The sequence below is a fragment of the Fundulus heteroclitus genome, chromosome 24 (assembly GCF_011125445.2).
Source record: "Fundulus heteroclitus isolate FHET01 chromosome 24, MU-UCD_Fhet_4.1, whole genome shotgun sequence".
Lineage (NCBI taxonomy): Eukaryota > Metazoa > Chordata > Actinopteri > Cyprinodontiformes > Fundulidae > Fundulus > Fundulus heteroclitus.
In genome coordinates this window covers 23,338,319-23,364,746 of record NC_046384.1, presented here as the reverse complement: position 1 = coordinate 23,364,746, position 26,428 = coordinate 23,338,319, and the positions used below count along the sequence as shown (strand labels likewise).

Genomic DNA, 26,428 nt, shown 5'->3' with positions numbered 1-26,428 from the left:
GATGTTTTGTAAATAGGCTGTGTGATGGGAGAGGGGTAGTTTGTTCGACCATCACCCACCACCCTCTATGCCACCCCCCTTTTTATTTCCATCAGATGCAACAAAAAAAGGGGGACATGCCCAGTGAGGCACACGGGCATTGCAGGGGCATGTCTGGGGATGATGGGCCAGTCTGAATCACAACTTTTGCCTCAGGGGGGCATTCAGAATCCACAAAGCCATCGTCCTTGTTATTGGTAACGACTAGTGACACGAAAACAGCTCAGAGAAACCGGACCAGAACTTCCTGGGACATCCAAGCGCCTCCAAACCTGCACACTAACCTCTCCTGCTTTTTAATCTGCTTCCCTCTGAGACCGTGTTTGTCCAGAATTACAGAGCTTTGGTGGCCACCCGTCCAGATTTTTTCCAATCCAGCACAAATCCAGCCCTCATGTCAGATGGACAGTTGTGCAGAGCTTAATCTCTCATCATTAGGGTTGGACAGCAGCCGCAGAAGCAACAAAAAAAGCAGAAGGGTTAGGATGTCTGGATTAGGGGCAATGCAAACAATAGATAACAGGTTTCACGTCACTGACCATTGTCTGCATTTAGTGCAGATGCTCAACATACATAATTGTATTTGCCTTTAATTTTGTGCACCTATACAACACTAAATGGTAATCATGCCTTAACCCATCCACCCGACTGTAAAATGGCCCATGGGAGAAACTACAAATAGAGCATTAAATGTGTTCCACATTGAATCTGAAGAGGCAGAAAAAGCATGAGCATATTGCCAAATCAGACAAAATCTGCTCTACAAAACTTCACAAAGAATGGTTTGAACTGTGGAAACAAGAAAGGGTTTCCATTACGTCCCTAACCACCTCCAATCTTTCATTGAGATAAATGCACTCTCTCCACAGGTCTTTGGTTTTCTGACAAATAATCTGCTAAAAGTTAAAACAGATTGACTGTTTCAGAGGGTAAGAAGTCCTGCTCAGTTAGTCATACATGGATCAGAAGCAACCTCTGGATCACCTTAATATTAGTTTCAAAGTCCACCAAAAATGAGTCAAAAACAATCAGTAAGTCAGTGAAGAAATATTTCTGCTTTCTCAATCTAAAATGATCAAGTTTTGTTTTCCAAATTTCTATGAAAGCGAACCTCACAACAAACCAGCTAAACTACAACTAGATGTTTAGGATGTCAGAATGTTTGCATCTGACTCCACTCCAACAGGGCCAGCAATGAATGCTAACTTCCTCACTGAAAAACCCCAAAAGATTAGAAGGCCAGTCTGTACATCATATCAAGTTCACAACCAAAGCTGTCTCCAGCTAGAACTGATCTTGACAAATTGTCCCAATTCAGCCAAATAAACTACAAAAACTTAAAAGAAATCTTACAACAGCTAAGTTAACCCTCCTGCAGGCGACACAGCGTTCTTTAAGAACGTTCTGCCTGTCATAACATCTGATTTGACTCAGATAATTAACACGTCCCTTCTGACAGATGGATTCCCCCAGTCTCTAAAAACAGCTGTTATCAAACCACTGTTGAATGAACAAATTGGACCAATTACTACTGCAGAACTACAGGCACATTTACCCCCCCCCCCTCCTCCCTTTATCAGTAAAATTATTGAAAAGGCTGTGTTTCAACAATTAAACACCTTCTTAACAACGACCAGACCCTTTTATGTCTTCCAGTCAGGTTTCTGTGCTCACCACAGTACAGAGACCGCCCTTGTCAACGTGTTCAATGACATCCACATAAATGCAGATTGTGGAAGAACCACAGTGCTGGTATTATTGGACCTCAGAGCGGCATTCAGTACTGTTAATCACTCTCTTCTGCTAGAGCACCTGGAAAAAATGGGTCGGCCTTTCAGGTACATCACTGGACAGGTTTAAATCCTGGGACAAGGACTTTTTTTGTCAGTAGGTAACTTTACATCAGAGACCACAAAAATCACATGTGGGATTGCCCACTATGTTTGCTTCTTTAATGTTTTCTTTTCTTATGTTATGTTCATGTACAACACTTTGAGTTGTCTTGTTACTGAAATGTGCTTTACAAATAAATACAAATTTTGGACAAAAACGAGCCTTCAGTTTCAGATTCGCTAAGCAGTTTTTAGATATTAAAACCAACCATTACAAACCATTTGCACAAAAAGTAGATATTTTGGCTGATCTGAATCTAGGGCTTTGGAACTAAACGACTGAAGTTTGGCTATTCCCATTTTGTAAGGTCAGTAGCTGGTCAGTGGTTGGAACAGTACTTTGACAAATACAACTAGTGACAACCACTTTAACTAAAAATAGACATTTTGTGTCTACATTTTTAGCAGTTGCATTGAAAAAGCCTTTCCAAGATTTTTATTACTAATGGCAGTAGTTGTTTAGTTGTTAGACCAATAGTTTGACCTTAAGACCTCAGTAGCAATAGATTGAAATAGAGCTAGGTCTTTGGGGTGTCTCAGTCTTGTCAAGAATCAGATTAATAGGACCCAGTATTCGCCCAGACAAGCAGAGGTTTAGTGCAAGGTAATTTATTAACAAAAACAGGAACAGGCAGAAACAAAAACGGGACGACTACGGACAATAACCAAAAGCAGACCAAAAGCAGTCACAGGCAAAACTAATAACCAAAACAGGGAACACGCTAACTCAAAGTCAGGTGGGCTCAGATAACCGGAGGCAATTGGGTCAGATCGAAACGCAGGACTAGACTCAAAAAATGCACTACACAAGGAAACGGAATAATCTGGCACCAAACAGAGGAGTGAGGCTGGTATAAATAGAGGAGTGCACAGGTGACCGGAGTGAAAACTAATTACAAGTGACAGGTGAAACTGATCAGAGGAAGGGTGGTCCTAATGCCAATAGTTTGGCCCAGAGTTGGGTCGCAAAACCAGCAGTCTACAAGTTTTGATATTTCAGATTTGTACAGCTAGTAGTTGGGACAGCCTCATGAAACTAACTTTGATGAATTGTACTACAAATACTCTATCTAAAATATTTTCATGTAGGTCCAGCTACTAATATGTTCTGTGAAGTTTTACATTTGGTATCACATAGGTATCCTTAATAAGCATAGACATTTTGAAAAGAAAATGTATTAATTTCAAACATGTTCACATCACAGTAACCATTTTAATATGTATGTCGATAGACTGTAATCTTTTTTGATTGATATTATGGTAACAAGCACACAACAAACATGATCATTTATAAGTGTCTCCAAACATGATTGGTGTTCAAATCTATACAAAGCAGTGAACCATCTGCATTTTACTGACTCAAAGAAACATGTTGTCTCATATGCAAGAACAGAGTTACCTTTCCTCTTTTTCTAACATATTTGGTCAAATGAACGCTAGAAAAAAATACACATCAAGTAATATAAATGAGCATTAATTGCTGAAGAAAAAGCCTTTGAAAATATTGTGTATACTGCAATAAAAAATACAATTCCTGGTTTGGAATATATTTGAATGCCCCAGATTTATTCCCACCAAAAATGGCTAAAATCATAAAACACAGACATGTCACATTTATTGCCCGATATTAAAAAACATTTTTAAACAGGTTTGCCCTGTTAACACCTCAGACATTTAATTTGGTGATACTGATGGTTGAAGTGCCTACAGATCTGTTAAATTCCTATAAAGAGAAGATTGTAGCAGCTTATGGGTCTGTTATAAGATTTAATGACATCTCAACAGAATTTAGTTCTTCTGCTTTGCAGGAAGTAGCCTACAAGTGGAGTACACCTAAAACTATTGCATCCGAAATATTCTGGTTATCGCTCCTAGGAGTCCTAGCTCCTGTTTCTTGACCTTTCATTAGGTCAACAGTGAGAACTGTATTGTGGGCAGGAAAGGAGCTTCGGACTGCTGGTCCAATTTTGGACAGTATGGACATGGATGATGCGAGTCAAATCCAGCCTACAGCCTTCTGAAAAGGAACTATCAGGTGTGCACTCTCTTCTCTTTGCTCTCTATTTCCGTGAGGTGGTCTGTGCTTGTTCATCATGTCATGCAAAAGAATTGTGGGATTCCTTATGGCTTCTTAGCGCCATAAAGGAACTAACATAGGAAGCATACAGGCTCATTACCTACCTCCTTCATTACTGACTGTATTATTTGGACAGCACTTATCATGCTGGACACTGACGCACTTTCTCTTTGCCTAAAGAGTCCTTACCTATTAAACCTTTGGTCATTCAAGCAGGTTCACCTTGAAAGTAGCATGCAAGATGCTAAAGGAAGTCTCCAACGATCTTAAAATGTGATCACAGGACCTACAGCGGCCTCTATCTGTAGCATGTATATGCAACCAGAAAGAGAATGCACAAGTTTCACTTTCATGGGTAACGTGCAATAAGGAAATGTTTTCCTTCTGAATAAAAACCCTATCAGGGCCAGACTAAAGTATGCCAGGGAGATTTTAGACAAAGACCAGGACTTCTAGAATGATTTTCTTTGGACAGATGAGTATTAAACTGAAAGGTTTGATCACCAGAAAAGAGGAGCCCAATGTTTGGTATGAAGTAAATACAGTAAAGCACAAAAAGAACCTCATACCAGTTGTAAAGCATGGAGGTGGAAGTGTCATGGTTTGCAGTGGCAGGACCTGGCCAGCTCACCATGACAGCATGCCCTATGAATTATACAAAATATCATAGGGCCCGTGACAAAATTGCGTGGCCATCTGTGAAAAAGATAAAGCTGTGACAAGAACTGGACATTGGAACATGACAATGATCCAGAATGCGCTCCTGAATCCACCAAGGACTTAAGAAGTCCTGAGGCAGGTCTTGATCTCATTGAGATGCTGTAGGGTGACTGGAAATGGGTTATAGATGCAAGAAACGCCTCAAACATCTCACAGATGAAAGTCGGGAGTGAGGCAAACCGTCTTCATGATATCAGAGACATGTGGATAGCTGCCAGAAGCTTGTCACTGAAATGATTTCAGCCGGGGGTGGGGGGATGGGGTTAAGACAGCTATTAGGTGGTGCGCTGTCCTAACATTTTACTCAGCTAGAAAACACATTTTCCATGGATTGTATTTATCCAGTAAGTGAAAGAAGGTTAATTATTTTAAAGGTAGGTAAATAATTTGTTTCCAGTCATAAATAAATATTATAGTATGTTGCAAAAGTATTGACACCCCCTTAGCTTTTTCACCTATTTTGATACATTTCAACATGCACTTTACATGTTTCCAATCTTATTTTATTTGATTGATCTTCACAAATAGTGTAAATTGGTTAAATGAAAAAAAGAAAAAATACATACAAAAAGAACAAGACAAAAAAACAGAAAATTAGCACATGCTATCCCCTTCCCTGTTAAATCCCTAAGGAGTTATGGTACAACAAATTAACTTGAAAAGTCATATAATTAGTGAAATGAAGTGTCACAATATCTGTCAGCATAAACATTCTCTTTCTGAAAGGCTGATCACTTTGATGCCACCGCATTGATGCAGTTGTTCCTGCAAAAGGAGCATCAACCAGGTGTTGAGTGAAAAGAAATGGAAATATTTTTCAAAAGCCTGACATTAGAACAGTTTAAATGCACAAAATCAAATTAAAATGTATTTGGATTAAGTAATCGTATTGTACTGTTTATATGGGCACACAATCATTTAATCCGATCATAATGTATGTGTACATGCACCTGGCTTTGTTCAGAATATAACCACTCTGATATGCGCTGTTACCAAATTCCCCTCAAATAAACCACAGAAGAAGAGGTACTTCTGTCTTTGTTAAACAACAAAACATAATAAACAAAACAGTTTTATATAAGTAAGCATTAATTTTGAGCTCTTTTATTTTTAGAATAGAAAGGTTTATCGGCAGTCCTGACGTATTTCCGTCATATTCACGTTTATATCGGGCGCACATGTGCACTCGGATCAGTTTACCACATTTGCAATGACTTGAGCCTGACAAGTGTTTATATGCAAATTGTTTGGTTTATTAATCGGCATAAACCACCCCGTACCTCATGTCAGAGACTATTTATTAAGCCTCCGAATTTGGTCAGCCATAATAATCAAAATTACAAGAAACAAAGCCAAGAAATATTTCACTCTGTGCGTAATGAACCTATATAATACACAAGTTTCACTTTGTAACAAAAATATTGAACTTTTTCATCATATGCTATATTTTTATAATTTGAGCCGTACTTGCTCATCTCAATTTGTGGACCTTTGATTGATTTACTTAGTCAAGGGGAATATTTTATTACCTCTACGAATGTTTCTTGGTCCAATTCACCAACTATAGCTCCTGTCCAAAGTCTAAACTGCTTACAGGTAAACCCAAAGCTGGGGACCTGATCGGGAATGATGAAGCGTACACGGGGACCCTAGCATAAAGATGGTAGATAATGGGAACACTGGGGGCCGGTGAAGTTTCTGCCACTCTATGAGTTGCCTGGCTTCCTCTGCCTAGATCCATGTGTGGCCTCCAGCAAGGTGATGAACCCAGGCTGGTCCAGCACACCCCCTCCCCACCTCCCCCTTCTGTGTCGCTACCTCCCGACATTTTACACAATGTCTATTGGGATACCACACTCCTAATGAAAGCAGAAGGGCGTGAAGGAGAGATGGTCAATTCCTGATTGTTTAGATAGCTTTAAAAAAAAACTGGTGACAAAAAAGGAAAAGAGTTTTATAAAAGTGTCTCCTTAGAGGGTGACTCCAGTAGGATAGGAAGGCAGTGATATCCTAATTGTCCCTTATAGTTTGAGCTCGTTTGGGCCTGAAAGGGTACAAAACAACTTTACTCCTAAAAAAAAAGAGAAATGTAAGGGATACAAAGCAGAAATTCAAATACGTTTTAAGGTTTTATTCTGATTTAAACCTTTAAACATACCTCTCAAAACTGGAGAGTAGAAAAATAAACGAGAGAAATCTCTGAAATGGAAAGTAACTCAAATGTGGCAGACATTTGTGCAGCTGAGTGTGAAGTGAACTGGGAGACTAACAGGTCATATTGGAATTATGCCATTACTACTACAGTCTGTCATCGATGTTAGATTTCCATCAGTGAATGCACACATGTAATCTCTGACTTGTTTTAGGGCAGTAAAAAAGTCCTTTAACTATGTTCTTCTTCTAAGTTTTTTTTGTGTTATCTTACAAAAATTTGTGCCATTTCAATTTGGAACATGTTCACAGACTAGAAACTTTTATCAGAAATTCTGAGAGGTAAACATACATTACCATCCTATCAATAATCTAGATCCTATTGATCATGGATTAACATAAGGAAGAAAAAGTTGCTGTTTGATAAAATGAATTAAATCTCAGAAAAAGTTGATTGTCTGTGAATTTTATTACGATTCTATAAACACTGTAACCTTAACCAACGCCATAGCACATTTTATGAATTGAGACACATCTTGTGGGTATCCTAGTGGTACCCCTGACCCGATGTTTGTGATCTTGAATAATCTAAAAACCAACATTGGTCCAGGCTCTAGAGACAAAGAATCAAGAGTATTAATCTTTTTTTTTTATTTAGCTAAATTTCACTAAATCGCTGAAGGTTGATGGTATAAGTCTAAGAGATCAATCTTACAGAGTTCCTGTTAAAATCATTTTTTTCTGTAATTTTTCCCTAAATATCATTCCCTTATAAAAATCCACTTTCTCGTATTAGTGGAAAAAGCCTTTTTTATTTGATTTTACCTCACTGAACTTGATGACACATTAAATGTCTCCTTGCAATCGAAATGCTGCTCATAACAAAGACAGAGAAACTGCAGTTAGGCACAAAACCTCGATTGATATATGACTTGGAATTTTTTTTTTCTTTTTGTTGAAAATGTCAGACATCAAAAACATATTTTCAGTATATTTTTTCCATCAGCTTTGCAACTAAAATTGTCCTCAACTGCAACTAAAATTGCATCTATTTGAGGTCTGTCTGTTTATTAAACTTTTCCCCAGCAAAGAACACCAGGCATATCTCAAAATTATTCTAGTAGTTGAAAGAAATGCAGGGGGTTCGGTTCTTTTTATTTATCAATTTAACTGGTCATCATTAGCAGAGCAATAAATTACAGGAAAAGCTGATGGCATTGTAGAGGAGAAAGATATATAAACAACAGTTTAGATATTTATTTACTACTAATAAAGAATAGTTTACGTAAATATTTTTTTAAGGATAGCAAGTTTAAAGACTGTAACCTTTTCTGTGGGTTATTAGAGATGAATGACCCTGTAAATGAAATAACTGATTAGGAGGTCTAATTATAAATAATTTAACCAGAAAAAAATAAAAGGCTCTGAGGGTATCTCCCTGAGGAGCACCACAAGTTAATTTGATTGTCTTTGATTACATCTTTATGGACAATAAATGAAAGTGCTGTGCAAGTTCACCCTTCAAAAGAAGCATCAGATTGATTAAACTAGGGCTAATCTTATTTAGTTTACTATCGTAAAAACTAGTGCTTTCAAAATATTACAAAGTTAATTTTTTTGCCAAAGAAATATAAATATAAATACCCTCTTCTGCCAATGTAAAGATAAATAATGTATGCTTCTTTCTGGCTATTATTTCATGTATAATTGTCATATAAAAATGCTACAAATAGTAGAAAAGTGTCATGTTTGTATAGTTATTGATGCTTGTTGATGGACCAGAACGCAGGCAACAGCAAGGCAGCCACATGGTGACATTAATGTGATTATCTATTGAAAAGATAATAATGAAACTTACAGGCAGGGCAGACAATGACACGGATCAGCAACACAGCAACAAGCAGACGAGGCGAAGGGTAGCACAACGGAGGACCCAAAAAAGAGTGAGAGGAAACAAAACGTGAATAAAATGAAGGAATGCACAATCCCCAGGAACCTAAACGTAATAATAGTCAAACACCTGGAGATTTTAACAGAGCCCTCCCCCGTACAGCAGACAACAGACGCCCTAAAAGTCTATGAAGACAAAAACTAAACAAGAAATCCAAAATGAAAGCAACCCAACCAGGGTGGGTGAAAAGGGTCTTGGAAGGAGGGCAAGAAACAAAGAAAACAAAACAACAAATCAACTATAGGGTGGAGTTCTGGTGGGCGACCAGGTCATCCCAACAAGACACCGATTTCTGGAGGTCATCATCTTAACCATCAGAAGTATTAGTTTTAATTACTTGGTGAAAATTTAGTAAAATAAGAAAAAAAAAACGTATAAAGCATGTAGAGTTATGTTTTACAAACAACATAGAAGCTTAAGCTTCTGCAACAAACTACCCTTTTATTTTCTCCAGTATCAAACCAGCTGCACTCATGTTGAGAGTTTGTTGCTTAAAGCTCTAACCAGGGCACTCTTGTGTTCTGAGAACAATAAAACCTCTGATAAGTGTGCTTGTGGCATGCACTAAAAGCCTTTCGCCATAACTCTAAAAACTGCTCTACACAAAACAACTCTATAACCCTAATGGAAAATATCGCCCGACTCGCTCTACTCGTGTGATCAATGCAGCCAGTAATGGGAACATGCTGCCTCCTGGCAAAAACCAATGATGAATAGGTTTCTAGTTGGTGACGAACTTAAAACCACAGCTAGCTCCTCTGGACTCAAACTCCATGCTTTGTTTGGACACAAAAGTAAGAGATACAACAAAGACAAAGGTTTATCTATTTAAAAGTTTTGCAAGTTTTACTTCAAACAGAAAACATCACACAATGAAAAACTGCATAAGGGGTTACCATTTTTGTAAATGAATTTCTGAGAGAAAGATGTGAATTTAGATAGTATTAAAAGACAACAGGCCCTTAAGTTGTGTCCTTGAGTAAGGGGTAAAGCACAAATTAGCAATGATGCTAAAAAATGTTGTTAGCATATTAATACCAAATAAAAAATATTTTTCCTCTTTTCACCCTACCAAGCACTAGCATTGGTAGTTCCCATGAGTCATTGATCAAAATATTTAAGATTAAAATGCAAACTAAAATCACATTTGCTGTGGTTATAAAAGAAAAAGATAATTACAAATAATATTCTAATACATATTTATTTACAAGGTAGAATACAGTGCTGTAGTACAAAAAAAACTAAACTTGTGAGTCATTGTTTCAAAGGTTGTTCAGATACTAACATAAATTGCCTGTGTAGTATTATGGAGGACCAAAAAAAAAAGTAGCATTAGTATTCTTACAGAGCTCTCACCATCAGGTAATAATTTATCACATTTAGAACGGTCCCAAAAAAGCCCTGTTTGTAGGGATGTTCCTTTAACATTTGAAAAAATGAGTGTATTTTCTCCTCCAAATTAAAAAACTGGGCAAAAAGGAAAGAAATTCCACCTCAGTGTAAAAAGAAGAATTAGAAGTCATCCTGTAAGTCATTCCTTGATGGCTGATTGAAAAGAATCTGTTCTTGATCTGATAAATCTCACCTACAATCCCTAATATGGTCTTTTTCTGCTTTGATAAGAGCTTCCTACGTATAGGCTCAGACTCTCTAAGGGCTGCTAATTCAAGGATTTCCTCATAATAATGTAGGAGAGAACATTGGTGTTGGGTCTCAACAAATATTGAATGATGGAAATCTCTTTTAATCACTGCATCTCATCAACACTACAACAATAGCAAAAGGATTTAGAGCCGAGACCGTCCAATGAAACCTGACATGTTAAGATGCGGGGCAAATACAGCTGTGAAATCGGATGAAGATGATGAGGTGGCAACTGTCCGCGGAACAACAGCGTGTTCGGTAACTGCAGGGCAGCTGGTTTTAGCATACACCTCTGGAAGGGGAATCATCATGGAGCAATAAATTGACAGATGGGTTTATGAGAACAAGAACATGAAGAAAGATGAGTTCATAAATGAATATATGAGTGTTTGGATGGTTAAAAGTGGGAGACTGGTGGATTACAGAGGAGGGGCGAACTGTTTTCTTAGCCCGTTCAAAGACAGCAGTGATAAGAATTGGACCTGACCATCCCAGAGGCTTTGAGTTGAGACGCGCACACACACATTTAGGGGAACATCGCTGATCCTCAGGACACTTTTTGATGCCAGCAAAGTTAGAGGGCCCCAAACGCGCAAACACTCAAGAAGAAGCTGGAGGGCTTTCAGTAGAGTCGACTGAGACAGTCAGACTCAATTTATAAAACGTCATAGGGCTGTAATTTTATCTTGTAGACATAAAACCATCCACAATAAATAAATAAATCCACAGAGTGGTATTAGGACATTCGAATATCAAGAAATATTTTTTATATTATCTCTGGTGACCATTTCAAATAAGAATTGCATTCAAAAGACTATAGATGTACAAGAAATACTCAATGTTGACCACTTTTCTTACAAGAATTGAAATTAAAATTGGTTAGTTTTCTGGCATGAACCAAATAGAATAATAAAACTATTCAACTGAATGCAAGCGATTGTCCACTGTAGCATGTGGTCATCCTGGATACATGAATAATGCAAGTCAATGATCCAGTGTGATCTGCTATATTGCCATAAACGTTCTGGTAATAAAGTTGTGACATCCTAATTGGGTACAAGCAGAAAATTAAGAAAACCCATATGACTCATTCTCACAGTCATTAAACATTGACAGAGTGGTGCTGCTAGGATTTGAACCCAGGACTGCCTGTTCACTTGACAGTCACTAACTATGAAAGCTACAGTGCTGTTTACAGGCCTTAAAATGGTGGTTTGCCCAAATGTCAGAAGACACGCGAAAAGGGAACAAATCCTAAGTGCCTTAAATAGGAAGTGTCATGATTTATGTGAACCCGAACACAACCACACGCAAGCAGAGCTTAGTTTAGAGAGTTTATTGAAGGTGGTGGATAGTGGAGGATGGATAAACCAACAGTCTGTACCGGGCTGGAGCAGGAGGATAGTGATGGCAGGAACTGGCAGTTCGGCAGGTGAATACTTGCAGTCCGAGCAACAGCAGCACGTCAGGATGAATACTTGCAGGACAGGATTAACAGCAGAACATCTGAGTGAATACTTGCAGGACTGGAGACGAAGGGAAATCAGGCAGGCAAGAAAAGGTAGGCGAGCAGTCATGAGCAGTGGTAAACAGTAACCAACAGAACAAACCGACAGGGGAGGACTGAAAGCAGGGAGCTTAAATAGGGAGGCTGACAGGTGTGCTGAGTGCTGGCTGATTAGTGGCTGACAGGTGTAGGGGATTAGTGGAGCATGGGATCTGGAGCTCTATGGGAGGCTGAGAGTGCCCTGAAATGTCCATGGTGCAACAGGCAAGGCTGCACCATGACAGGAAGATTTCCTCTAAAAGCCAAGAGGTGCTTCTCGTTGTTGAACCTAAAGGTTTTGCTTTTTAAAAACCAGGGGCTTTCACTTTCCTGGATAAAGTGGCTTGTGTGGATACTTTTTCTTTTAGATAACTGCCTTGTCATTTTTTAACAAACCTACAACAATTAAATAAGCCTTAAGGTGCAAAACAAAAAAAAAAGTTTCTTGTAATACCATTACAAAGACTGGACTCACCTAGTCTTTTTAACCATTTTTAAAAAGGGCTTAAAGCTTAACTTACCCTTAAACATGCAAAGTCAGCCAGAAGTATAGCTGGGATTTGAACCCAGGCACTCCAGTTTACAAGACAGGTGCTTTCACCAACTTAGCCACAGTACCTCGATGCTAGCTCACAAGTCAATTTCCATAATCATAGAAGATGTGAAAGAGGAATAGGTTCCTAAAAACATTAAATATCTACAACACAAATGTTAACATTTCTTCTAACAACCACAATGCACTAAAGGGGGCCAAGCATGAAAAAAGACTAAGAAGCCTTACCCCATCAGCCATTTCTATCATTAATTCTAATTAGATTAAACTAACATTCTCCATTGATGAGGTACCATTGTAAGGCCTCAGCCATGAGGAATATAAACATCAGGCTGTAATCTGATAGCAATGAGAAATATGAGATGGTGGAACCCTCTGTAGGATTACCTTCACAGCAGGGGGCCTCCTAAGATCCTACAAAACCTTCCTCCTGAAACAGCTTGCTCTCTTTTCCCTGGACCCCCGCAGAGAAGGTGGTTGACATCATATAGCCACATTGCTCTTGTCTGCATCTGTAGCAGCACTGGAGATACATCCAACATTTCCTCAGACTGGGACCAAAGCTAAGGATAGTCTTTTTTTATCTGGAATCAGACATTGAATCAGGCAACCAGCCTCCACAGAAACCAGCTTTTGTGAACTTTCTCAGCTTTTGCAGGAAAGCTGATCCGAGACGGTGTGAAGCAGTTTCCTGTGGCTAGAGGGAGCCAAACTGTACCTCTGCAAGCCGAGCAGAGATCCCCACCAATGCCCAGTGAGCACGGCTGATCTGGCTCGTTCAGCCTTCATAAGCCAATCCGAGGACAGCGCCGAGTGCAGCTCCATCAGAGACTCAGCATAGCTTACCCAGAGTGCCTGGATGCCAAAACGAGAGCCCTTCCCCAGCTCTCACCCAGAGCTGGAGCGCTAGCTAGCTGCTCATCAAACAACTGTGTTGTGATTTCAGCCAAGTGAAATAAAACCAGACTGTTTCTAATGCTAAAATAAGCAGCCGAGGCTCCCTCCCCAAGGGACTGCCTATCACAGCAGGGTGCTACTGAAACTATGAGGCCAGCTGCATTGGAAATCTCCCTCTTTTCCGTCGACCTTGTGAGAAGAAGAGCTACACAGGAGGGACGAAGCAACCGTGGGCCGAATGGAGTTCAGAGACCCATTACCACATGGGCCCAGGCTAGAATCGAAGCCAAGTACAGACTGTATTCTGTGGATTGAAAGTCAAAACCTATGCAGCCGACCGCTACAGAAATAGGCTGCTTGTAATCTTTCTAAGCCGTGCAGGAGAACGCTGCCCCGGTAGCCAAGCCATGCAGAGATTGTTATGACTGCTGCTGGAGAACCCGATTGTCTGCCAGACACAAAGATCTGTTTTTTAAAATTTTATTGTAGGATGTGAATAACAGGCAGGCAGTAATGGGGGAAGACCAGAGGATGCAGGTGGGGTGAATGGCAGAACCAATACTGAACAGGGGTTGTAAGCAGTGACAGACCTGAGCACAATGATGAAAGCACCAGAATAGGCGATATGGACTGAGGAATCAGAATGGGCAGAGCAAGCAGCCTTAACTCACTGGGAAACAGGCAGACATCAGCAGCACGCAGGCACTGACAAGATACAACAGTGGGGGCTGAAAACACGGAAAACAGAGTTCATCTGGCTGAGCACACGGGAACTGGTAGAAGCAGAGCACATCCTTCAAGATGAGATGTTCTGGCAGAGAGTGGATGAAAGAGGCAGGTGAACAGGTGAGCAGAGTTGACTATAGTTAGTGGCAGCAGGTGGAGCTCAGTGATGGGCAGTAGCGCCGCTACATGTAGCGAAGCTATTAGTTAAACTACATTTTCCAGTAGCTTGACCGTAGCGTCGCTGCTTTATGAATCAAGTAACTTTCCTGTAGTGACGTTATTTTTTTGATCAAGTAGCAACGTAGCGTCCACAAACGCTACAAAATCCAGGACATAACTAGGAAATGAAACCAGGTTTGCTATTTTGAAACAACATTCAGAGTGAACAATCAATCTGAGTTGTTGGTTGGACATGTTCATGCGCGAGCTTCTACTTTGCCTCTCCTGTCTGTATCTATCGAAACATGCACATGTATACGGCAGTGGAACTTATGGCAAGCCGATGAGGCAAATTATCGTCCGTACAATAACGTGCAGTTCCAACCCGTATTTTACGCGAGCGCGCGTTTTTTACGTCACCGCACGTTTCCAGCCAGAACGAGCGGTGACGTAAAATACGTGCGGTGGCGTTAATAACGTTTGGTGGCGTTTTTTGCATATTATATTATCAGGAGGTTGTCTTTTATGTGCTCAGCCACTAGATTTAAAGGTGTTTTACCCAATAAGAACACTGCAGCACCAGACACAACCAGGAGGTCCCTGATCGTTGGGGAAAGGCAGAAAGAAGATGCACCTTCCTTTCTGATCCTGTCTAAATCTTGCTTAGTTCAACAATAAAGTCTGATATTACACAAAACTCACTCTGCTTGTTCTCCCTACTTATGCCCTTGTTGCAGAAGATAAATTAAATCTTTAACAGAAATGTTATTATTAATTCTGAAAATATTATCATGTGAATATAAATACAAAGCATACAGAAAATGCAGCTTTATTAAGTGACCTGGTTTATTTTATTTAGCTTTTAATTTCTTTTCAACATTTAGTGAACAAGCAGAGTGAGAACACTACACAGTACCTTTACTTTGGTACTAATAACAGTAGTTTGTTTCATAGAGTACTGGGTACTGTACTAGGCAAATAACCTTTTTGTTTTATTTCTAGCAGTAATTACTTCACTTTGTATTGTATTATGCTGCTCATAAAGCAATGTCTACACTGTGTTAGGTCCTTGGCTGATCTTTAATAAATGTTTTACCCAGTGTATCAGACTCATTTTCGGTTGGTACAACGTTAAGTAGCTTCTGATGTAGTTAAGCTACTTTTAACACATTTGTGTAACTTAGCTTGCTATATTTCTATAGGTGGTAGCTTTTGTGTAGTGAAGCTTAATTTATTGTTGAGTAACTGATAGCTTAGCTCACTACACTGGACAAGTAGCTTGCCCAACACTGGTGGAGCTGATCTGAGCTGATTGAGTAAATGTAACTAGGCTTATTTAAACGTAATGCTTGTTTTCGTTTTGCTCTGCCATCAACCGATATTACTACGAGTGTCAGTACGGCATTAATAGGGAACATTAACGTTGATTTAATGGTGTTTTGTGTAACTAAAGATTAACTCATCAAGCTGATGGTAACACGGCCCCGACACATAAAATTTCCGGTCTATCGTCTGCTACAGTGCCCTCTAGCTTCTAAAGTCACTAATTTGAGTCTTAATTATTTCCTTAGGAAATAATTACATTAACAAAGTAAAGTGTCCTAAAGGTTGTTGATTTTTATTTAACAAATCATTCTTTAAAATGTTATTTCAAATTAGTTCAACTAATTTAACCTCATCCATTTTCTTAAAGATGAACTTTGGTTCTCCCACTTGGAGCTACAGTAAACCCAAGATTCAATGAAACATTCATATGGTGATGGTTTTCAACTGTTTTTATTTTTATTACTCTTGTGTGTACATAGTTCCTAAATTTCTTTAATCTTAATTTTAATTTCACTAGCCTAGTAGAGAGTATTTGTTGATAGAACTATATTAATTCAAATAAGCAACATTCTATAATGGTGTTCCCTAGATGTTCCTTTATTTCTGTTAATAATGCATGCACTTAGAGAGAAGTTGTTGCACATTTATTCTATATGTATGCAGAGTTTGCTGTTAGAAGAATGCCAGTGCTCAAATCATTCCTTCAACTATTGCCCTAATCTGTAACTCGGTAGAGAGTTATTTAATATACATTCGATAACTTAAAAACATGCTTTATAGCACAACAACTGGATGCTCCCATTACCCAGAGCGGGACACAAATGATGAGGTTTGGCAGAGTGAAGACGGAAAGTTAGTTTGGGATGAAACAATTTGGGATTGTTGACTAATGTGTTTTCAAGTTTTACTTGAAGCTAACTGGCTAAGCTACCTCATAATAATCTTCTGAAACAAAGCCATGCTAATGTGTTTTGGGTTGTGTTTTAAGGTTTTCATTTCCTTGATAATGGTACAGGGTCATTTTGGTTGAGTGAATAATGAAAGTCAATGATCTGCTAAATTGGCACAAACTTTCTGGTAATAAAGTTGTGACATCCTTAATGGGTACAAGCAGAAAATGAAGACTAAAAGGCCCTCATGCCGCGTGGATCATTCTCACAGAGCCATTAAACATTGATCGAGCAGCAGGAGCCAGAGGTGCTGTTGGGATTTGAACACAGGACCTCCTGTTTCCTAGACAGGCACTTTATCCATCCAAACTACAGCACCTGTCACACTTAAAAACGTTCATTTGCCAAAATGTTAGCAGACATGTGAAAAGGGACCAAATCCTAAGGGCCTTAAATATGAACAGCACAAGTGGTAAAATGTCTTCAAACAGCCAGTTTCTGCTTGTTGTTAAACCCAAAAGTTTGCTTTTTAAGAGCCAGATGCTTTCACTTTCTAGGATAATTAACTACCTTTTCATAATTTTTAACAAACCTACAACAATGAAATAAGCCTTAATTAGGTCAGATGAAAAACCAAAACAAAAAAAAGTTTCTGGAAATTCCAAAGGGTTACAACCAAGGAGCTAAGTCTGAAATCACCTTGTCTTTTTAGCCATTTAGCCCCTTTATCATTGAAAGCAAAAGGATTTAAAACCCCAGTCTATATGATTTCCTAAGGTAAACCAAAACCTGGGGCTTTCAAGTTTGACACATTTCCATTTGCTTGGGGGCATTTATGTAAATAAGCCCAATGATCAGCAGGTAGGTTGTGAGGAAAACTGTGGTACACCTCCGGTCCAGTGGCTGGTGGCAAGAAAACACCGTAGGCCAAACAGACAAAGGCAGATTCAGACTCCATCTAAATACCCTTAATAATGGCTCCTAGCTCCTAGCTAGTGGCTCATGTTACTCTGAGCTACCTTTATAGTTTTACTGCTATAGGCTTAGGCTACTGGAGGATATCAGGATCTAATTTTCTCACTCTATAGAGTTCTACTGTTCTTCAATTATGCATTATGTGTTGTCATTTCTGCTTTAACGTTCTGCTCTCTCTCTTTTTTCTTCATAGTAGGTACACCTGGTCTGGCGTTCTGTTAACTGTGACATCATCCAGAGAAGACGGCTCACCCGCTATTACCATCTAATATAGAACAGATTACTAGATCAATGTGTGCTTCTGTGCTTTCTGTGTCTCTGCTCTGTCTTCTCTAACCCCCAGTGGGTCGAGGCAGATGAGCGTTCATACTGAGCCTGGTTCTGCCGGAGGTTTTCCTTCCCGTTAATGGGGAGTTTTTCTTCCCACTGTTGCTTCATGCTTGCTCAGTATGAGGGATTGCTGCAAAGCCATGGACAATGCAGACGACTCTCCCTGTGGCTCTACGCTTCTCTAGGAGTGAATGCTGCTTGTCGGGACTTTGATGCAATCAACTGGTTTCCTTATATAGGACATTTTTGACCAATCTGTATAATCTGATTGAATTTGATTTTGTAAAGTGCCTTGAGATGACATGTTTCATGATTTGGCGCTATATAAATAAAATCGAATTGAATTGAATTGAATTGAATAGCTCCTGTCCCTTCACATTTCATGGGGTCAACAAAGAGAACTCTATAGTTTGAAGGAAAGGACCTTCGGACTGTTGTGCCGATTTCGGGCAGCTTTTAACTCCGACGTCATTACATGATGGAAACGTACATGGATGATGCGAGTCAAACCCGGGCCCACAGCCTTCTGAAAAAGAACAATAACGTGTGAGCTCTCTTATCTCCGAACCTTTTCATTGATTTCCGTGAGGTGGCTTGTGCTTAAAAGTGATGTCACACAAGGGGTTGTGGGAAACCCTATAGCTCCTTAGCACCAGTAAGGGACGTCACAAGGTTCCTAGGCTAAACTAGGCATGAGAGGAAGCATACAGGCTCCTTTTCCTTCCTCCCTCCTAACTGACTGCACTGTTCAGAGAGCAGTTATCATGGTGACAGCTGACGCACTTCCACTTTGGCCAAAAAGTTCTTACTGAATAAGGGTATTCTGATGGACCCTGAGAAAGTCTCCTGTTCACAAGACAGGTGCTTTCACCAACTAAGCCACAGCACTTTGATGCCAGATTGCTAGTCATTTTCAAATATCATAGGGGATGTGAAAAAAGAATTGATTCCTAAATGTATTAAAAATTAACACCTCAAGTGCTAAGAATTCTTCCAACAGCCACAATGCACTGTTGGTATTTGAATCCAGGATCTTCTATTTAGGAACTAGGAGCTCTGACTTGCTTAGCTAGCATTTTGTGTAGCAAACCACGTTGCCTATTTTTTTATGAAGGCTACAGCATTGACGTGGGGCTTAATGAGGTCGACTGCACAGCCAAACTGACACAACGTTTCTTGTAATACAGTTTTGAAATCCTAAAGCGGTACAAGCACAAAGAAAGTCTCAGAGCGCCTTACCCCGTCAGCCATTTCTATCACTTTTCCATAGAGATTGATTCTCCATTCTCCACTGAAGCGGTACCATAAACTAGAGGCACTGCTGGGACTTCAAACCAGGACCTCCTATTTACTACACAGGCTTTACCGAACTAAGCTGCAGCCCATCTCAATTGGTCATTTCCAAAACATCAGCAGACATGAGCAACAATAGCAATTAAATGAGCCTTGATAGGGTCCAATGCAAAGCCAAAATTGCACAAACATTCTAGTAATAAAGTTTTGACATCCTTAATGGATACAAGCAGAAATTCAAGGCTAAAAGGCCCCTTGCCATGTGAACCATTGTTACAGAGCCATTTAACATTGATAGAGTTGCAGTGGCTAAACTTACTGCTGGGACTTGAACCCAGGATCTCCCATTTAATAGACAGGCATACAAATCATAGATCTAAGATACATAAGTTTCTGCACATGATATAACTAAATTCTAAAAGGGGTAAGGGCTGATCCATGTCGTCTCTCTTCATGTTGTTTGGTGCTACCAAAGCTGAGAGTGATTTATCTGTGCAACTCTACTGATGATTATTTGAAGGATTTGCCATGGCTATTTCCTCACCTGCACATTCATGTGGAGTCATTTGTATTTTCCTGCAACCCAAACCCAACCAATGATGTACTGAATCTGCTCTGGCTGCCTCCTAGCTGAAGCTGCCAGTATGACAGAACCAGTTGCTTTGACAAAGGACACAAGTTCCCCTGGGTGTCAGTGAATATGAAGCCTTGATGCCCCGAATATAATCCAAGCGTCTGTGTCTGAGGGTCTCCATGCTTGTTATTTTATATTTGCACATACCAAAGGAAAGTGGAATAACCCCAATGTGGGAAGATAAATATAGCATGATGCTCACAGGGGAGTGCAAAGCTAAATGTTCAAAAACATTTAAGGATTTCCATCTAAGTGGACACAGCCCACTAGTTAAGAAAAACAACAGTATTTAGCTGTTAAATACAGACTAAAACAGGAATTGTCTGACTTTACTGCACAGTAGAGAGTAGGTTTTCACACATTTTGATCTGCCGGAGTCACAAATTAGAAAACTTTCTAAGAAACCTGATAAACAGGGAGCATAGAGATCCCAAATGTTAAAGGAGCATAGCGTAAGTTCCAGGATCTTTGCAGATGTTCCCGCCCTCTGGTGACAGTTTGAAAAGACATCAGTGCTGTGCATGTGCATGGGAGAAGAAGAAGAAGAAGAAAAGCATCTGCTGCAGTTACTGCACAGGTTTTTTGTTCAGAGGCATAATGTCTTCTGAGATAAGAAAGCTATAAATATTAAAGTTAGCCGGTGTTCTCTCACTAATGCATCGATTACGGCGGAGACTCAACAACGTAGCCAGGCAAACGAGAGCGCGTCACACCCATGTGCACGCCCAGATTGGGCCCAAATCACTCTCTCATGAAATGACTAATCCAGCCTGTAGAGGTAACTGCGGTAAATAGAGGAACACTCATTTTACATGTCGGCAATTTTAAGGGCATGTATGGGAAATAAAGTAAACATTTAATTTCAAAACTTGCACCATGCACCATTAAGATGGGAGCCTAAAGATGTAGCATTACTGACTGCAGAGCCAAATTTTGTCCTGTCCCTCTTTAGTAAGTCATTGGTTCTGTTGATATTTTTGCATCGGTTGTTGTTTCTATCCCCTGGTTTTTACTATTACTATTACTATAACTGTTACTGATGGATAGGTTGGAGAACTTTAGCAAAGAACGGATTCTTGGGGTCAGCAATTCTCAATAATAACAATTAGATGCTATCTGAATCTAGCTGTTATGGAGGCACACCAGGAAAAAATAATTTTCTGCTTGACTATAACAAGGGAAACATGGAGTTTCCTCAACTACATTGAGACTTGACCTGGAACTTTGGGTTTTGGTCAGAGGAGAACTTCAGACAGACTGCACCTTTTGGCAACAAACACTACAGGCAGGTTTGGAGTGGAAAAAGTGATGAACATGTGGAAAAGAATTTCATGCCCACTGTTAGGCATAGCACAGGATGTATGATACTGTGGGCTTGTGTCTCTTTTTTGACTGAAAATATAAAACTATGCATTCAAAAAATTAAAGAGTGATTTGAATTTTATATATATATATATATATATCTTTAACTATGATTTGCATTATAACAATGCTCTTAATGTTTGATTCAACACACCAGAAACCGGTATTTGTCAAATATTTTTTTAATTATTAGTTTGGTTTTTGAGGTACTGATAGAGAGCACACGGGTATTTCACTGAATAAGACTTCAAATAATCTGGATTTATTGTAGAATAATTCAGTCCAGATTTAATCAATTATAGATTCTGAAACAAATCACACACAAAGCCTTTAAATAGGGTGTTTCCACAGTAAGGAGCGAGAACTATACTATTCATGATTAGTGGAACATGAGGTCCACAATTTACATTAAGTGCTAAGAATAAATGAAGGGGAAAAGTAAAAGTCTGAAAAAATGCTGACATTAGACAGAAAATGTGTTGAACCTGTGACCATAGAGGCGGGTCAAAGCAAGAAGTGACCTGATGGTACTTTGTGTCGGTCTGTTACATCAAATCCTATTAAAACACATTGAAGTTTGTGGTTGTGATGCAAATAGAAAAAGATTTAGGAATAACTTGAAACAGTCCAAAAAATATTTATGGCAACTGTTATTGGAAAATCTGTCGTCTTGTACTGGGATCCCGGCTGAGGAGATGGGAACAACGTGAGACGACTGGAGACAGGAGATCAGGAACGCAAAGGAAAGTAGGTGTGGAGGACTGATGGAGAGGCAGATCACAACACAATGACATCACAAGAACAAAATTCATTACGAGCACAGAACAAGAATAAGAAACAACAATAAGACAGCAGCCTCTGTTGTTTTCCTGTTTTCCAGCATAATGTCTGACTCAGGTTGTATTTTTAGAGACTTTACATCTGCTGCTGTTTTCTCGGACGGATGAGTCCTGCAGGATGGACGTGGGCACGGAGAGCATCGCTGCTCCCTGAGACTGACATTCCTCGTGGCTGCGGCGCCATATGTGGAGCTGCCTACTTTACTCCACGCATGGCTGGCTTCCATCATTAGCAGAGAGTAATAAAAAAGCAAATTAGGACAGAAAAATCTTCGTTCCCCCTTAAGTAAAGATGCGGAGGTTTGCATGTGGCCCCTTTGCATTTGCAAGTGACCTGATTCAGATGAAGAAGCTGGAGTTGGGTTGATTTTGTATTAAAACATGTGAATTACATTGTCAAGCCCCAGCAGGGCAGTGTTTCCATCTTGCATATTTGAGCTTTTATGTGCAATAATTTGCATAAACATCTCAGAGGGGTTGTTTAAGGCAGCTATGAAGAGTTATAACCCTGTAGCTACATATTTGTGCTTCATTTACATGAATCATGGTGAAATGAAGGATTAAGTTTGCTGAATAATCATTGTTTTGGGACGTACTCTTAAACAAATGCAAAACAACTCAGATAATAATATCACCATGTTTGCATCTAAAGTGTTTTGATGAAAATCTATTCGTGCCTCTTAGAGAATACTGTAATTCTGTCTGTATAGTGGCATTTTTTGGCATATACTGGAAAATTAAACACTGCCAGGTTCTGACCAGTTTTCATCACTGCAGGATCTTTAGCCTCATTTTGCAGGGTCTTGTCTGCTTAAAGAGGACATCCGAGGTTGGTTGACTCACCTGATCGTTGTCTGGTCTGCAGGCTGATGGCGCCCCCTGCTGGACAGAGCACACCCAGAGAAATTCCGATGAATCATCCAGGAATTATGTTAATTATTAGATTATTTAAATACACCAACCAATTGGCATGTAAAGCAGCATAATGTGTAAAATCAGTTTAAAATTTTCCGGTTTATTTTTGGGCTTTGCTGGGAAGAAACAGAGGCTTAATCTGATATACTGAGGGCAAAAATCATCTTGAAATAAATGCACTGTGTGTCTTTAATCCTCATACTCAGCAGTTTTGGCCTGAGGGCTTCTCTGTTCTCTTACTTTCACGGCGTCATTCGGCACAAACACACTGGCATCTTGAAGCAAACAAGGAGGTAGGGGTTATTATTTGCCAGAAGATCTATATAGCTGGAGAAGAGCTCGATGAGCCAACAGTGTGTAAGAACAACATGATGTTTTCACGCCGCTCACTTTAAATGATCTTCTAACATAGACAGACGCTACATCAGTGGATCATCAGAACAACAGGCTAGACATTTCCTGGGTTTTTCCTCAATTTTGGAAATTCTAAATGTCATTATGAGACAGATTTGGTCATGATTATATTGATCATAAACCAGTCATCCATCAATTTATCCAACCATTTATCCAGCATCCATCCAAACCTCCGTATGCTTCAATCTATCAACTATCCATCCATGAAGTTTCCATCCATCTGTCCGTCCATCCATGTTTCCCTAATTCTCCACACTTATAGGAAACATCTGGGAAACTTGTATACACTGATGAATGCCTCAATATGGAGGTGGGCTCTGCTGACTGTCCAAATATCTCACCCTATGGATTAGGTAGAGCATCTTAGATTTCAGCACATCACATCCAGGATCTCATTCTTTTGGTCATCATCCATATCTCATGAGCCAAAGGTTGCTCAACAGACAACTGTATAAAAAGTTGGTATCTGGGTTTCTGAGGGGCTCCAGTAAAACCTAACCTCCAACTCAGGGAGGGACACGGTGATACGAATGATATCCATCACTAGGACAAACTATGAGGCAGCAAAGCTCGTCTTCAGCTTCATGTTTGCATTAGAAGTTGTCAAAATTTATATTCAACAAGAGCTGTCGGTTAAGTTTAAAAAAAAAAAAGACTTGTGACGGTTTTCTAACTGTATGTAGATCAGAAAGGTCCTTCTCTCCAGCAGATGAGTCAGTTTCTGCAGGAGCTGGAGGATAATGACGGCTGGGGGAGCGTCTCCAGGCATACCCAGAGCAGATGGGCGATTTAAACCCTCCAGCAGGATGCTCTTCATCTTCTCTGCTTTTAACTTCAGCAAGAGGAGCTGGGAACAGCTGCCACAGGGAGGCGTCCTGGAGGCGTAGTCAGCAGATGTCTGAGCCATCCCAACTGGTTTCTGTACACAAAATAAAACATCGCCTCTGTGAGAGCTGGGATTTTCTCACATAAAAAAAAAAAACTTTCTCAAATAAGAATGCTTGGAAATGCATCAAAACTCCAGAATCTCCCCCTTAAGTGTAAAAAGCACTCTATTTTAATGTGCTGCTGATAGCAATGAAAAGTTTTAGATTTGACCATAAGAAAATAACCAAATTTGCTTAAAAATATACATCATACAGTCATTAGTGGCAGTCTACGTTTTAGTTTACTTGTGTTGTTTACATAAGGCTATCAATGTCTTGATAAATAATATCAAGACATTATTATATTTCTAATAATAGTTTAATAATTAAATTGTTTAGATAATTAAGGTTGAATGTATCTCACATTCAGAGCTTTATCTCAGACTGAAACCGTTTGTTGTGATAATAATGGTCTAATAATCTGATTATATTATTATAATCAAGCTATTTTGTGTCATTATTGCTTAATTATCCCATTATCTTAAGGAAGTGAAGGTTGTTTCTCCTAGTGATAAAGTATTAATTCAATTAAACTGAAATAGCAGAGCTTATAACACGGCTTAATTTTGATCATTTTCTTGCAATAATCTTAACAACTCTCATGTGATTCTGAAGAATTTTGTGTTGTTAATTCTCAATGTCATAAGGTAATGAGGCATTTCTTGCCAAAGGAACTGTTTAGTTCTCTGAATGTGAGAAATTGAGGTGTTTGTTGCTGAGGCCGAGTTTGATTCTCATTATCTCGAGATACCAATGCAAGTCTTACCGAGGTAAGCACTTAGTTCTCATTATCTTAGGATGATAAGACACATCCCAATGTAATGATTTAGTGCTTATTATCCGAGATGATAAGGCAGTTTAGTTATTATTATTTAAAAAATAATAAGGCACATCTTGCAAAACGACACAGTATAGTTATCCTCATCTTGAGATACCGTAGAAGACAGTTTGTCTTACTGAGGAAAAGGTGGTGTTATCTTAATCTCATTATCCTAAGATACAACTTTTCAATGTAATGCTTTATCGTGTCGAGGTAGCAAGGCAATTCTTGCCAAAGGTACAGATTTGATTGTCATGATCTCAATATACTGAGACTTTGTCTTGTCAAGGACACAGTTTAGTTCTCATTTTCTCAAGATACTGAAATATGTTTTTCAGAAGTAATATTGAAGTTCTCATTACGTTGAAATAATTATACACCTTGTGCGGATGTTGTGGTTTGGTTCTTATGTCAACATAGCAATGCATTTCTTGCCAAAGTAACAGTTTAGGTCATTGTTTTTGAGATACTGAGGCGTGTTGTCTCAAGGTAGCTCAAAAGGTTAAATAAAAATCCTTATTGTTCTAAGGGTAGCTGTGTACGTTTAGATTCATGTTGTCTTTTACATCGTTCTCTTGTAAAGGATCTTTTGGCATTGTGTCTCCATCTTAGTCCAGTACTTGTCTTTGCTATTGATTCAGGGTATCTCTGCAGCAGGGTGCCTGGTCTGGTGCTAAAAAATTATCAGAAGAAATCAAAAGTGTCAACCAGAGAAGTAGGAACACTGGTTGAAAAAGTTCAGTTCTTTATCTCCTTGAAAGTACTATATCATGCTTTTTTAGGCCTTCTAAGGTCAACTACAGGTTTATATATGATGGAATATTGCCTTTGACTCTACGGAGTATTCATTTGTTGTTGTAGTTGTTTTCTGGTGCAATTTTCCCAACCTGGAAGTTGGTTGGGACCTTCACTGCGAAGCTGCCTCTCCCCGTGTGGGGTCGCTCTGAAGATGCTGCAGCGTGGTATAAAAAAGGAGCAGCTGCTGTGGCTGTGCAGATTAAGTGCTAAAATTGGAGCGGAAATGATCGTAAAATATCACTATGGGCATAATTTAGATGAAGGAATATCATCATAACAAAGCTAAAAGCTCAAAACAGTTAATTTTGCATGATATAGGCCCTTTAAGTCCAAGTAAACACTGCTGACATCTTACCCTAACTGTTTAAAGGGAATTACGTTACAATAATCTAGAAACCAAAGTTAATGCATGTGCACTACGACGCGAAGCAGAGGACAGTTGCTTCCACAAAGTCCATTAACTTCTGATAATGGACACCTCGAAGGGCATTATCCCCCTTATACCGTGGCCACTTACGAAAGAAAGAAATATTAAATGAATTATTAATCAT

The 26,428-nt window shown here is 39.3% G+C and overlaps 1 non-coding gene across 1 annotated transcript; it reads right to left on the bottom strand.

Moving 5' to 3' along the window:
• Positions 1-12,565: 12,565 nt before the first annotated feature.
• trnat-ugu lies at positions 12,566-12,639 on the bottom strand. Its single transcript has one exon. It is a non-coding gene; the product is annotated as a tRNA-Thr (tRNA).
• Positions 12,640-26,428: the final 13,789 nt, after the last annotated feature.